Raw genomic sequence first — 8,378 nt, forward strand, 5'->3', positions numbered from 1 at the left:
TTTCTCCCAATTTCTGTGAAATTAATAAGCTGCAGTTGTTTACCATTAGCTTAAGCTCTTAGGGGAATTACCAAGCACCATGTATGTTTTACTGTAGCTGAGCAGGACTTGAGTTTCCCAAATCTACAAAGCAGAAGGGAATCACACAGTTACTTGTGCTAATGTTAATGAAGGGTTTCATGAAAGCAGGTGAATGAGAGCATTGCATTGTAAAACTTCCACATGCAAGAAAACAGGAGTCCACTTAGAATAAAACATAGAAGGCTAGCATAACATCAGAACAGGATAAAATGAAATTGCTAGACAAGAAATTATGCATCAGAAATTAGATGTATAATTTCTGATATATCTGCATGCATTTGCAAGCTAAAACAGAAAAGGAAGGGCAGAGATAATAAGGAAGGAAGATTTTAAAATTGCACTGTGCAGAAGAGACACACGAACCACCAATGTGAGCACAGCTGGGAGATTCAGCTTGGAGATGGATTAGAGTGGAATCCATTCACTGAAGGTCTCTGGTGCACATGAGTGCAAAGACTGAGGAAAAAAGGAGAAAAGTTTAATTTCTGAAAGCTATTTAGATTCCTGGAAGCATTGTCTAGAGATCTAAAAATCTAAAGCCTCAGAGAATCTGAACCTAAACCATCCCCAAATGGATTGATCAGGTATGATGTGCACATCTCTGCTGTTTTCAGAGTCAATGAAATTGACAATGAGTGGCTGGAAATTAGGAATGCCCACCCAGATTTTATCTCCATTACTTTAAGAACACCTTAATAAGGCACTTCAGGAACTGAACACTGACATTCTCTCCCTGCTCTATTTACTTTACATTTGAATACAGGCTGGTAGAAGGAGAAATCAGGCTTTAATTTCTCCCCAAATTACCTGTTGCACTTTCAGGTTAGGAGTAGATGTAAAATTCAGCTAATCACTCTCTCTATCCATGAATATTCCACTAGTGAACTGACAAACAGAACATCCTTTTTCTCTTTTGTACCGTCCTAAATGGTGCCCAATGAACAGGACACTCGCATAAATCTCACAGAAAATCACCAAAATTGCTGAAATTAACTCTCAATTCCATGATAAAGGCTTCTGAGAAAAGGCTTGACGGGATCACTGAACAAACTGTAACTTGGAAGAGAAACACGCATTTCAGCACTGATCAAGGGGAAAGAAAAAGAAATGCTGTAAAAGTTCCAAGTGGAAGGTAAGGAGAAACACGGGAAGCACAGGAAGAACAAGGCCCTGTCAGATGACCTGTGCAAGGTAACTTTGTGCCCCAGCACTGTTAGAGGACATTCCCTGTCATTGGCGCAAGCAGCTGGAGACATAAATGCTGATTGATTTGGGGGCCACAGTCTTGCTAAGTGCAGAGGTGGTTCAATAACGTGACATGAGGGAGTTCCCTCACAGCAACTGGGATGCCAGAAAGAAGTGAACAGCTCACCACAGCCTGGCCGCTCGGCTGCTTTTCCTTCTGACCCCCCTGGGGAGGCTCTGACATTTCCTCTTCCCTGATGGAAGCGCAGCTGCTGCCAAGGGAAACGTCCCCACACTCACTCAGTGTTCCCTTTGCTTGCCAGATGTCCCATCTGCTGTCCCTGTCCAGGAGAGCTGCTCTGCTCGGGAGGAGGAGCCCGAGCGAGGGCCTGGGAACATCGGCGGCTGCAATCCCTCCTGATCTAGCGCTGTTTATGGATGTGTAGTTGGATTTGGATAGTTACAAGTATAGGGATATTTACATACACTGACTGATATTTGCATAGGGATATTATGTGTGTATATTGTTATATTGATGCGTGTATATTCATCTGTTTACATACTTGTATAGCTCTGTAGCTGTGCATTTCTATTGCTGGGGTTGTATGGATTGTTGTATTGGTCCATTGATATTTGTGTATTTATAGACAGGTTTGTTATGTTTGTATTATATTGTCATGTTATATGTCATGAAATATGTAATGCATGTTTCCATGTCTATATTGTTATGCCTATATATGTATTTACTTCTATTTATTATGTATGGAGTTGTATAGTTCTAAAATTCTATTTATTTAGTTCTGGATCTGAGATTCTTTAGAGAGGGATATTGATGTTTCTGTATTTAATTTAATTGTTAAACTTCAATTCAGTAACTTCAATATTTGTGTACAGTGAGTTGCTGCAGAGGGTTGCAATAAAGGAATTTTTTTTTCACTGAAGTTGATATCTGTATATATTTACATAGCACAATTCTCACAATAAATTAGATTTCAATCATAAATTGATATTTCTGTGTTTCTATATTGGTAGCACAGGTGTTGCAATTTAAAATAAATTTCATATTTAAACATAAGTTAATGTTTGTGTATTTGTACATTAGTAGTGTGGGTGTAACTATCTGCAATAAATGCAGTGTTTCAACTGAAGTAAGTGCAGATTTGTGCTCCCCAAAGCCATGGGCAGATGTAAATGCTGGAGGATTCTGGCCATGCAAATCTCTGGCCATGCCCAGCACATGCCCCACCTGCACTCAGGCTGGGCAGGGGAAGCGCAGATTTGGGCTGGCAGCAGAGCCCCACGTTGGCTCAGAACTCGCTGCAGAGGCAGCTGAGAAAACTCTGGGCCTCCATGAGCACAGAATCCAAGCAGGAGCCACCCGGGAGGACAAATCCCTCATCCCACGGGCAGCTCTTTAGAAAAGTGCTCCAAGTGTCCCCCTGAAGCTCATCCCAGAGAGCAGAAGCCAGCAGGGATCCTGAGCCAGCTCTGCTGCCTTTGGCAGCACTTTGGCAAATGAGCTGCAGCAAGGGGGAGGCAGCAGTGACTGTGACTGCTGCAGGCTGGGGATGAAGGAAGGGCCATGGACACAAGTGCTGAGATGCCCCAAAATCCAGAGGGAGGCTGGAAAGCTGGGATTCAAGTTGGCATTTCAGTGCCAAGCTCTCACAGGCACTGAAATGATGGAATCCCTTTGTGTGAAGTGACCTGGAAGAACTGACAGGGAGTTGCTGCTAGGATCAGCAGTAGCAGAAAGCAAAAATGGACAAACACTAGGAGATCATCTAATATCCCCCACAAGCAATGGCTTCAAAAATGATCTCATATATTCAATATATTATAATAGCTATGTTATTATATTATATTATTATATATTATTAATTATGTTATGTTATGTTATGTTATGTTATGTTATGTTATGTTACGTTATGCTATGTTATGTTATGTTATATTATATTATATTAGTCAAAATATATACTATATAATATGCATAAAATTTAATGAACATGTATTTTTGGACAATTTTTTTTTTATATATATATTTTCATTTAACATATATATTTGAAATAGTCTTTCAGCTTGGGACAGTGAAGATTTACAACAGTGCAAAACCATCTGCCCACACAGCAGTCAGCCCCCGGGTGCGTGCATGCACACCCACCCACTGTGCTTGCTCTTCTCAGCATCTCGGGGCTGCTGTTTGCACAGAACTGGGATGAATTTAACTCAACAGAGCCACGAGTGGGGTGTCCAGCTTGTCATGAACACTCATGTGGCAACGAACAACACAGAGCTCTCAAATCACATTATCACAGGTCATTTCATTCCTGCTGGACACTGTGGAACTCTTAAAAGACACAGAAAAGGAGTGGAAAACATTGGCATCATGCTACTGCTAGTATCCTCCTGGAGGAAAATCTGTTGGGTTTCTTAAGGTGGTAGCTTTCCAAAACCTAGGAAAACTGCTCAGCAGTGATAGCCCAATTGTGAATGGTTTTCTTGACTTCGCAAAGGCTGGGGTGTTAACAATGGACTCCGTCCTTGGTCCAAATCACCTGCCCTTACCTGCAGACAAAAGCACCACCACCAGCAGCAGCTGCATCAGTCAATTTTCTCAAAAAGCTGTGTTAAACTTGGGAGAGGAAAGGAAAACACATCAGACACTGAGGATTAATGACAAGACTCTGAGGAACAGTTCCAAAGCAAGGGGCAGCAGCTTCTCTCTGGGCCACTCCTTGTGCCCCAAGGCAGCCGGGCTGCCCTGGCTGCCCAGGACCCTGCGCCCCGCGGGCTCTGCAGAGCTGCACAGCGGGGAGGCAGCTTCGGGCACCTCAGCCCCTGGGCAGGAGGGGCTGCTTGCTCTGCAGGGCTGCCTGTGGGCAAAAGCAGGGTGCTGGCCTTCTGCTCCTGGCCCTAGCCTGGCCTTGCAGGGCTAATCCTGTTCCCTGTCTCAAATGTGCTAAGGACAGACTTGTTTGTTTCCAGCTCTGCACAGGTGTAATTTACACCACAAAATACTGAAGGGCTAAGGCCTGAACCACAGACCCTGACTGAAGCCTCAACAACAGGACCTGAGCCAAATCTGCACTCTAGATGACCTTCCCAACCCAATGTTCTATGTATCTGCTCCTTAACCAAGTGTTACTATCAAAAGGATTGTTGCATCCATTCACTGGTGAAACATGTCTTCACCTTTCGGCATGAGGAAAATTGACAAGGCCACACCTGGCCTTGGTTCCTCCTTGAGCCCTCGGCAGGCTCGGGGAGAAAACCAAGAGGAGAATGACACCAGCTGTGCCCCCAGCAGAAGCTCTGGCACATTGCTCGTCCAGCACTGTCAGAGCCGGGCTACTCTCACAGTGCACTCAAAGCCTCGTGGCCGCCAAAGGTGGAGGCACCGCCGGATTTCCCGGTTCCTGGCCGTGGCTCTGCAGGGCTGGGCTGGGACATCTTCCCCCAGCTGATGTGCAGCTCTGGATGAAGGGGAAACCATTGGGCTACCTGGTGATGGATCTTCCTTAGTCACCAGAGGCACCCTTTTGTAATAATGCTGAGGTGCATTGCTTAGCTTATCCTTTCCTGACTCTTTTTTGCACTTCTGCATTACAGTAAATCACACTGTTCCTTCAGCTGGTGTGTCTGCATCTCTGACCCTCTCCACCATCAAAACAAACACACAGCCAGTTTAGCACGAGACCTGCCTCTCTGCCAGCCCATCTCTTGGAAAACACCCCTGGTGGCCATCTCCACAAATGAAATTCCCACTTTGCAACTTCCTTTGCTGCAGGCAGGTGAGAAAAGGAGCCACTCCCAGTTCTGGACACCTCCAGAAACCAGCTGCTTTCAGCAGTCACAACCCTGAAATATCAACCTCCTTCCTTAACCTGCCACAGAGAGCTCCCACCAAAAGGCCTTTTGTCTAAGGATACCCACAGAAGAGCTGGAGAAGGGAGCAGTTTGAAACACAGCTGCTTCAGAGTTTAAACCTGCCTTTATCAAATGTGCACACACCAACCTGTCCCAAAGGGAAAGCAGGCAGGAAAGAGAAGCTCCTCTCCCACATCAGCAAACTCTATGCTTCCTTCTGTTCCAGATGGAGAGTGGAGGCCATGGGCTGCACCTCACTTTGGGAAGGAGCCCTGGGAATTGGCCTGGTCTGGGAGGGCAGCAAAAGGAATTCCCCAAAAAGTAGGAAAAGATTCTCTGGAAGCATTAGATTATGACAGTATTTCTGGAGGAAAGCAAAAAATAAAAAAAAAAGAACTGGGAACTTCAAAAAGTTCCCAGTCTGAAATTTGTTTGCCAATATGACAACCCCAAAGTCTCTGTGGTGGGTCAGGAAGCTTAGGAATGTAGAGAGCATTTTGAGCAGACACTGGATAGAAGCAAGCTGCACAGTCCTGCATGTGTGCGTTATAGCAGAAGCATGCTGCCCTTGGGCAAACAATATAAAGAAGTTTGCCAAGATGTACCCCAGGAAAAGAGATGTGAAGCAAGATGTTCTAGGGATGTGAAGAGAAGATATGGGGCAGAATGTTCTGCTGACACTTTTGCCAATCTATGTACCTGACCAAAGATATGTTAGCTCTTTGTCCTATACACAACACTTTGTAACCACTTATATGTATTCTCCTGTTGCTGAACCCTGCATTAGCATATAAATGTACCCTGAGATTTGCAATAAACTGAGCATTGATCATTACCTCCATGAAGATTGATCTCTGCCTCCGGAGGGCTCCTTTCTCTATTACCCCTCTCCTTTTCCCCGTCTCTCTCCCATACACCTTGTTTCTCTACCTGGCGTCCATATACTTTCTTTCTTTACAGGAATGAACTTGCAAGGCTTGGATAAACACCACTGGTGTCCGTCCCCCAGAGCACAAGCAGCTCCCCAACAAGACTTCAAGACTAAGGGACAAAGCTTCCCCCTTCAGCTCTCCACAGCAGCTCTAGGGAGTCTCTCCATTGCAAGATCTCCTTTGTCAGTCCACAGTGACAAGAGTTGGCTGCAGGAAGCATTTGCATTGGAGCTCTCCCCAAATGGGGGGGAAAAAAAAGAAGAGATGATTCCTGTGGAAATACAAAGGCAACGCTGCTTGGGAAGACACCAGTGTGAGTTTGCTACAGCTCTAGGCCAAAAATCCCTTGAAGATAGCAACATCCATCCATGGGGCAGCACTTTGGCTTTGATATCAATGCTAACAAAATTGCTTCCCATTCCTGCTGCTGTAGCTGACTCCAAATCACGAGAAATGTGCCAACTCTGCCAAAGACAGGCAGACATAGTGAGATAAAACCAGCTAGTCTGTGGAAAAGGAGACCAAATGAATGTTTTCTAATCACCCCTTTTCATCCTTTTCCCAGCCAAAACAGAGCAATGTCCTTCCTCTCTGTCACCGATGGTGACCCAGGCACGGGATGCAGAGTGGGGATAACCTGCTGTGCTGTGCCGTGCCGTGCCGTGCTGTGCCGTGCCGAGCCGAGCCGAGCCGAGCCCGGCCAGCCCCGGAGCCGCCCCGCCCGCGCTGTGCCCGCCGCCCCGGCTCTGCCGCGCGCGGCCCCCCGGGCCCGAGCGCAGCGCCCCCCTCAGGCCGCGCGCCGCCGGCGCAGCCGCGGCCGTTGCTCTGCGGGCGTTGTGGCCACAGTCGGCGATCGATGCCATGGCGGAGCTGCCGCTGCCCGCCGGGCTCAGCGCCCGCACCTTCCCCGCCAAGCTCTGGCGCCTGGTGAACAGCCCCCGCGTCCGCTCCGTGCGCTGGGACAGCCGCGCCCAGGGGCTGCTCATCGACCGCTCCCTCTTGGAGCGGGAGCTGCTCAGCTCGGGCCGCGCCCACAGGGATCGTGGCCATGGGCCGGCGCCGGTGCCGCACACCTTCAGGGCCACGCAGTTCCGCAGCTTCGTGCGGCAGCTCTACCGCTACGGCTTCCGCAAGGTGCCGGGCTGGCTCGGCTCGGCTGCGCCGGGCGATGCCGGGGCCTGGCTCCACTACAGCAACCCCTGCTTTCGCCGCGACCGCCCCGACCTCCTGCTCCGCATCAAGCGCCGGAGCGCGGCCAACAGGCAGCGACCGGCGGCGGGCCGGGATGGCCGCAGGCGCCCGCCCCGCTGCTCCCAACAGCTCCCCGGGGCGCGGCCGCTGCCGGTCGGGCGGCACGGGCGCGCTCGCTTCACGCCGCTGCCCAGGGAGCGGCCGCCGCTGCCGGCCGGGCGCCCGCCCAGCGGCTTCCTCCTGCTGCACAGGGAGCGGCTGCTGCCGGACGGGCGGGAGCTGCGCAGCCCCCGGCCCGGCCGCCTCCAGCAGCACCCCGGGGAGCGGCCGCTGCTCGCCCGGCGCCCGCCCTGCGGCTTCCACCTGCTGCACAGGGAGCGGCCGCTGCCGGCCCGGCGGGAGGGGCCGAGCCGCTTCCAGGAGCTCTACGGGGAGCGGCCGCCGCCCGCCGAGCGGGCGGTGCTCGGCATCCCGCCCTGCCACTTGCTCGGGCTCCACGGGGAGCGGCCGCTGCCGCTCGAGCGGGAGGGGCCCCGCAGCCGCTCGCAGGAGCTCTGCGGGGAGCAGCTGCCTCCGGCCGAGCGGGAGGTGCTCGCCATCCAGCCCTGCAGCTTCCAGCAGCTCCACAGGGAGCAGCAGCCCCCAGCTGACGACGCACGAGGTAGGAAAAGAGTTGGAGCCTTGCTTTTCCAAAAGGTCCTGAAAAGTGACCGTTTGAAGTATTTTGCCGCAAGGCTCTGCCATTCTCGGCCAGAAGTTGTCAAGCCTACTAGGAAGGGGCACCTAGGAGACCAAAAGATTCTCTGCCTGGTTTTGCTGTGTGCTTCCCGTGATGTTTGATCCACAGCAGCACTAGAGCTCTGTGTCCCACAGCCACGTTGTGGAGCCTGACCAATGTGTTTGGATTCTTGCAGCCACCCTGGGCACTTCAGGGCCCAGCGCTCCACCCGGCAGTGCAGCTTGTGCAGCATGGGCGGCCTCCAGCTCAGCACAGAACGCACCTGGGGAGGAGGAATGGCCACCAGCAGATCTGGGCCTTGCCGTAGAGAAAATGATTCGGGAGATCAGGAGGTCCCTGTCTGAAAGATCTCCCTCTGTGCAGGTAATTCCATTGGATGGGGA

Source organism: Melozone crissalis, unplaced genomic scaffold (assembly GCF_028551555.1).
Source record: "Melozone crissalis strain CALT ecotype California unplaced genomic scaffold, PUWL_Pcris_2 ptg000077l_1, whole genome shotgun sequence".
In the NCBI taxonomy this organism is placed as follows: domain Eukaryota; kingdom Metazoa; phylum Chordata; class Aves; order Passeriformes; family Passerellidae; genus Melozone; species Melozone crissalis.